Source organism: Trichechus manatus, unplaced genomic scaffold, assembly GCF_000243295.1.
Source record: "Trichechus manatus latirostris isolate Lorelei unplaced genomic scaffold, TriManLat1.0 scaffold00042, whole genome shotgun sequence".
In the NCBI taxonomy this organism is placed as follows: Eukaryota; Metazoa; Chordata; class Mammalia; order Sirenia; family Trichechidae; genus Trichechus; species Trichechus manatus.
Genome location: NW_004443978.1, coordinates 18,827,696 through 18,834,883, shown reverse-complemented (window position 1 = coordinate 18,834,883; position 7,188 = coordinate 18,827,696). Strand labels below are relative to the sequence as shown.

Here is a 7,188-nt window from a genome sequence, read left to right as displayed (position 1 = left end):
GCAGGGCGCCCTGCAGCACAAAAGTAGCCATAAGCAATACATTAACGAAAGGATATAGCTGTTTTCCAGTAAAACTTTATTTACACAAAAAACCTGTGGGCTGTAGCTCTCTGATTTGTTTGTTCTTCTGCCATTCCACAATACATTCAATATTCTTTGCCAACACCACAGTTTGAATGCATCGATTCTTCTTCTGTCTTCCTTTTTCATTGTCCAGGTTTTGCATGCATATGAGGTGATTGAAAAGACTTTGACTTAGGTCAGTAGCACTTTAGTCAGCAAAGTGATATCTTTGTTTTTTAAAACTTTTTAAAACTTTAAAGAGATCTTTTGCAGCAAATTTGCTCAGTGCGATACAACACTTGATTTCTTGACTGCTGTTTCCATGGACATTGATTGTTAATCCATGTAGAATTGTCTTAGGGTGGGTTCTCTAGAGAAACAAAACCAGGAAAGCATATAAATATGTACAGAGAGAGATTTATATCAAGGAAATGGCTCACTCGGTTGTAGAGACTGGAATGTCCCAAGTCCATGGGTCAGGATAGAAGCTTCTCCTGATTCACGTAGCTGCAGGAGTTGGCAAACCCAAGATGGACAGGTCAAACAATAGGGCCCTTGTTCACAGGCTGTGAGGATCAACGAATCCCAGTATTGGCAGGAAAGACAGCAGGTAAGCTGCTAGCTCAAGTCCCAAGAACTAGAGGCCAGATGAACAAGAGCCAGCTACAGGATCCAGAGTGAGCAAAAGCCTGTCAGTCTTGCCAGAAAGTCAACTTATATTCGATGCAGGTCACACCCCCAAGGAAAATACCTTTAACTGATCGGCTGCTCACAGAAGATCCCACCATGGAGGTGATCACATTCTATCAAATCTCATCATGGAAGTGATCATATCATCCTACGACTGCCAAACTGCATCACAACTGCCAAACCACTGAGAATCATGGCCCAGCCAAGTTGACACACAACCTGAATGATCACAAGAATGAAACTTTAACAACTTCAATTTTTTTTTCTGTTTATCATGGTGGTATTTATTAGTCCAGTTGTGAGAATTTTTGTTTTCTTCAAGTTCAGGGCAGGGTTATAGCCTTTCACCTTACTGACTCAATCTGTATGCTGAACACATAATTAGAGAAACTGGATGATTTGAAGAATAATGTGGCATCAGGATTGGAGGAAGACTCATTAACAATCTGTAATATGTAGATGACACAACTTTGCATGCCACAAGTAAAGAAGACTTTAAGTACTTACTGATGAAGATCAAAGACTATAGATAAAGTGGTAGTTGTGGTGTAACCTTAAAGATGTCTCCATCTTTGGGCAAAATGACTGCCATCAACCAAGAGCAATTGTCTGGAAGAGGTTGCAGCTGCAGACTGTCAGCTGCAGTACTGACAGATGACTGCACCATCTGGTAAAGGTAATCTGGCCTGGCACCAGCAGTATCTACTATAGCACAGGTCCTCAGACTTTATTCTGTAGCATAATGCCCTGCAGGGCTTTATAAAACAGTTGCTGAGCTTCATCCCCTGAGTTTCTTTTCAGTAGGTCTTGGGTGAGACTCAAGCATTTGCGTTTCTAAGATCCCAAGTGATGCCAAGATTGCCGATCCAGGGGCCACACTTTGAGAACCACGATATGATCATGTTACTCCCTTAAATGCAGAAAGCTAAGAGCTTGGATGCTCCCACAGTGTTATTATGTCTTGGTCTTATGATTTAAAGGATGAGAGGAAAAGTCTGGGGGAAGAAAAGGGCTTTTCAAAAAGTTTCCACTCTATTTGGATCCTGGCTTCCCGTTATGAGATAAACCTAACTTTTATGTGATACATATTTGGAGTATACTGCATGGATTTGGTGACAAAAAAATTCACAATATTGTCTAAAGAAAATTTACGAATGTAATTTTTTTCTGAATCACAGGCAATCCCCAGGGTACTAACGAGATCATTTCCTGTGTCTTTAAAAGTTGTGTTTGTAGGTAAATCAGAACCAAACCCCCGGTCAATCATGCAAGAGAGGAGCCCTGGTGGCACAGTGGTTAAAGTGATCAACTGCTAACCAAAACGTTGGTGGTTTGAAACCACCAGCAGCTCCAAGGGAGAAAGATGTGGCAGTCAACTTCTGTAGAAATTTACAACCTTGGAAACCTTACGGGGTGGCAATGAGTTGGAATTGACTCTACGGCAGTGGGTTTGGTTTTGGTTAGTGCAAGGGAAGGCTCAAAGCCTTTTTAATGATTTAAAAGCTGCCAGTGCAGCAAGTGAAGGTGATTGTGATGAAGAATTTGTTGTGAGTAGGGGTTGGTTCAATCATTTCAAAGTGAGAACAAATTTACATAACATTAAAGGGCAAGAATGAATTATCTGTAAGTCGGACGTGCATAACCCAGAGACTGCCTATACTGTTGTCTTACTTCGGATTGCCAGCAGCTTCTATATTCCATAAATCACCACACAGTATCTTTAACCAGTTGCCATGGAGTCAGTTCTGACTCACGGCAATCCCATGTGTGTCAGAGTAGAATTGTGTTCCATATTGTATTCAACGGCTGAGTTTTTGTAGTAGATCACCAGGCCTTTCTTCTAAGGCTCCTCTGGGCAGACTCGAACCTCCTACCTTCTGGTTAGCAGCTGAGTACATTAATCATTTGAGTCACCCAGCGACTCCACAATATCTTAAAGGGGATATGTTATCAAGAGGGAGGATATTTAATCTGACCCTGATCTTTACCACCCGACTCACAGTAACCCAGGGGCAAGAGCGAAATACCAGCCTATTTCCCAGGCTTGCAGGGACACCTGCTTGAGGTTTCTTTCATCCAACAAGCATGAACAATGAAAACTTGGAGAGCAGCTGCTCTTGCCATATCTGGGTGCAGGTGTAAACAGTCCTAATGTTTGTGAAGGCCAGCAAACCCAGTGGCAGAACTGTAAAACCTCTAGAGAAATGCTGGTCTCTGATGCTATTGGGCCATTTAATCTCATCGTCTTGAATCTGCTTCCTCATGGGAGGCCACTGTTGGCAGCTTCTTCAGGTCATCAGCCCCTCTTTAAGAGAAAAAAGATGACAGTACTCCTGACTCTTTCTGACCTACAAATATGTTGTGTGTTCTACCTTTGCGTTTTTATACTTCTCCATTTTGACCTATAAAAATCCCATGACTATTTTGGCTCACAGAACAAAATCACAGAATTTCAGAACTGGGAGAGTTATTAGAAATATCTAGGACATTTATAATATCTCTACACACCAGAATGTCACCTGAGTTTGAAGGGTGACTGCGTAATTTGTTCCTAGTAACATACAGAGTGGCTGTGATTGTATAGTGGTTAGTACTCTGCATTGTGGCCGCAGTAACCTTGGTTCGAACCCGAGTCACAGCATCCTGTTGTAACTTGCTTTGGCAGTCCTACCTTTGGAGCCCTGGTGGAGTAGTGGTTAAGAGCTTAGCTGCTAACCAAAAGGTCAGCAGTTTGAATCCACCAGCTGCTCCTTGGAAACCCTATGGAGCAGTTCTACTCTGTCCTATAGGGCCGTTACGAGTTGGAATTGACTTGATGGTAATGGGTAACATACGGCAACATTTGCAAATGTTTAACTTTTTTTAATGACTTGGAGTGGACTTGCATTATTTTGGTAATGTCAATGTCATGCACTTGCATTCTAAACTTTTCTTCAGCATGTGAGACAATAATGGGATTAAAGCTAATGTTTCTCGAATTGTTCTTCTCCATGGCTGTGCCTGTAGGGTTGTTTTCACCTAGAAGTACCAATAGGCAAGTAGATAGAGAACTTCTGGTTCAACCACTACAATCCCAAATAAATATAACGGGAGCCACACAGGTGAATCACGTATGGAATTTAATTTTTTCTAGTAGCCATGTTGAAAGAAATAAAGGTGAAATTAGTTTTAAGAATATATTTCATTTCACTCATACATCCAAAATATTACATTTTAACACACAATCAATATAAAAATATTGAGATATTTTACTATTTTTTACATACTATCGTTGTTGTTCAGCGCCGTCAAGTCAGTTCTAACTCATAGCAACCCTATGTACAGCAAAACAAAATGTTGCCTGGTCCTGCACCATGCCCACAATTGTTGTTATGCTTGAGCCCATTGGCCATGCCCACAATTGTTGTTATGCTTGAGCTCGTTGTTGCAGCCACTGTGTCAATTCATCTCGTTGAGGGCCTTCCTCTCTTTTGCTGACCCTGTATTTTACCAAGCATGAAGTCCTTCTCCAGGGACTGATCTCTCCTGACAACATGTCCAAAATACTTAAGACGTAGTCTCGCTATCCTTGCCTCTAAGGAGCATTCTGGTTGTACTTCTTCCAAGACAGGTTTGTTCTTTTGGCAGTCCATGATATAGTCAATATTCTTTTTTTCATACTAAGGCTTTGAAATACAGTGTGTGTTTTACATTTCCTGCACACCTCAGTTTGAACTGGCCACGTTTCAAGTGCTCAGTAGTCACATGAGGCTGGTGGCTACCATACTGGACAGCTCAGGTCGAGACTAATCCCTTTAATTTACGGCAAGAGACAGAATACTGAGGCCCAAAGTGACTTGCCCAAGGTCATGAAGCTGATTACCAAAGGAAAAGAAATTGAATTCATACCCACTCTGTTGCACACTCCACCACTCACCGGTCAGTTTGTCGCTCTGTGGTAGCTTACATGCTGCTGTGATGTTGGAAGCTATGCCACCGGTATTTCACGTACCAGTGGGGTCATCGGTGGTGGACAGGTTTCAGCAGAGCTTCCAGACTAGAGAGACCTGGTGATCTACTTATGAAAAAGTTGGCCAGTGAAAACCTTATGAATAGCAGTGGAACATTGTCTGATACAGTGCCGGAAGATGAGCCCCTCAGGTTGGATGACACTCAAAATATGACAGTGGCTTCATCAATGGCCTCAAACATAGCAATGATTGTGAAGATGGTGCAGGACCAGGCAGTGTTTTATTCTGTTGTATGAGTCACTATGAGTCAGAACCAACTTGACATCACCTAACAATAACAATGTATCACGCAGTAGCTAACCACAGCACTTCACTTACCCAGAAGTTGCCATTTTTGCTTTTAACTATTTTCCTACTAGAAGAAAAAGCTAAATAATCACAGACCAACATGTCCTTAGGGCCATACAGTGTGATGGTTAGGAACACAGGCTCTGGTGGGGATCTGTCCAGCTTCCCAACCTGGTTCTTCCATCCACTAACTGTGTAGTCTTAGGTAGGTTGCTTGACTTCTCAATGCCTCAGTTTTCTTATCTCTAAATGGGGATGTTAATACCTGCTTCCCAGAATGGTATAGGGATTAAATACATTAATATATACATAGGTATACATATACACAAATGTTGTTGTTGTTAGGTGCCATTGAGTCTGTTCCAACTCATAGAGACCCAAATGGACAACAGAATGAAACACTGCCCAGTCCTGCGCCATCCTCACAATCATTGTTATTCTTGAGCCCACTGTTGCAGCCACTGTGTCAATCCATCTCGATGAGGGTCTTCCTCTTTTTCACTGACCCTTTACTTTACCCAGCACGATGTCCTTCTCCAGGGACCGATCGCTCCTGAAAACATGTCCAAAGTATGTGAGGTGAAGTCTCGCCATCCTTGCTTCTAAGGAGCATTCTTGTTGTACTTCTTCCAAGACAGATTTGATCATTCTTATGGCAGTCCATGCTATATTCAATATTATTCACAAAAACCATAATTCAAAGGCATCAATTATTTGCTCTTCCTTATTCATTGTCCAGCTTTTGCATGCATATGAGGCAATCAAAAATAACATGGATTGGGTCAGGTGCACCTTAGTCCTCAAAGTGACATCTTTGCTTTTGAACACTTTAAGGAGGTCTTCAGCTGCAGATTTGCCCAGTGCAGTACATCTTTTGATTTCCTGACTGCTGCTTCCATGGACGTTGATTGTGGATCCAAATAAAATGAAATCCTTGACAACTTCAATATTTACTCCATTTAGCATGATGTTGCTTATTGGTCTAGTTGTGAGGATTCTTATTTTATGTTAAGGTGCAATCCATATTGAAAGCTATAGTCTTTAATCTTCATCAGTAAGTGCTTCAAGCCTTCTTGACTTTCAGCAAGCAAAGTTGTGTCATCTGCATATCACAGGTTGTTAATGAGTTTTCCTCCAATCCTGATGCCATATTCTTCTTCATATAGTCCAGCAGTATTTGCTCAGCATACAGACTGAATAAGTATGGTTAAAGGATACAACCCTGACACACACACAACTTTCCTGACTTTAAACCATGCAGTATCCCCTTGTGTTTGAATGACTGCCTCTTGGTCTATGTACAGGTTCCTCATGAGCACAATTAAGTGTTCTGGAATTATGATTCTTCTCAATGTTATCCATAATTTGTTATGATCCACACAGTCGAATGCCTTTGCATAGTCAGTAAAACACAGGTAAACATCTTTCTGGTATTCTCTGCTTTCAGCCAGGATCCATCTGACATCAGCAATGATATCCCTCATTTCATGTTCCCTCCTGAATCCAGCTTGAATTTCTGGCAGTTCCCTGTCGATGTACTGCTGCGACTGCTTTTGAAAGATCTTCAGCAAAATTTTACTTATGTGTGATATTGATGATATTGTTTGATAGTTTCTGCATTCTGTTGGATCACCTTTCTTTGGAATGGGCACAAATATGGATCTCCTCTAACTGGTTGGCCAGGTAAGCTGCCTTCCAAATTTCTTGGCATAGATGAGTGAGCACCTCCGGTGCTGCATCCGTTTATTGAAACATGTGAAATGGCATTCCATCAGTTCCTGGAGCCTTATTTTTTGCCATTCACTTCAGCACAGCTTGGACTTCTTCCTTCAGTATCATCAGTTCTTGATCATATGCTACGTCCTGAAATAGTTGAACGTCAACCATTTCTTTTTGGTACAGTGACTCTGTGTATTTCTTCCATCTTCTTTCGATGCTTTCCTGCATCATTCAACATTTTGCCAATAGAATCCTCCAATATTGCAACTTGAGGCTAGAAGTTTTTCTTCAGTTCTTTCAGCTTGAGAAATGCTGAGCATGTTCTTCACTTTTGGTTTTCTAACTCCAGGTCTTTGTACATTTCTTTATAATACTTTGTCTTCTCGAGCCGCCCTTTGAAGTCTTCTGTTTAGCTCTT

General features: G+C 41.4%; 1 non-coding gene across 1 annotated transcript; it reads left to right on the top strand.

Annotated features, from left to right (window-relative positions):
* Nucleotides 1-3,322: 3,322 nt before the first annotated feature.
* TRNAH-GUG (transfer RNA histidin (anticodon GUG)) lies at nt 3,323-3,394 on the top strand. The gene has a single exon. It is a non-coding gene; the product is annotated as a tRNA-His (tRNA).
* The last annotated feature ends 3,794 nt before the right edge of the window (nt 3,395-7,188 follow it).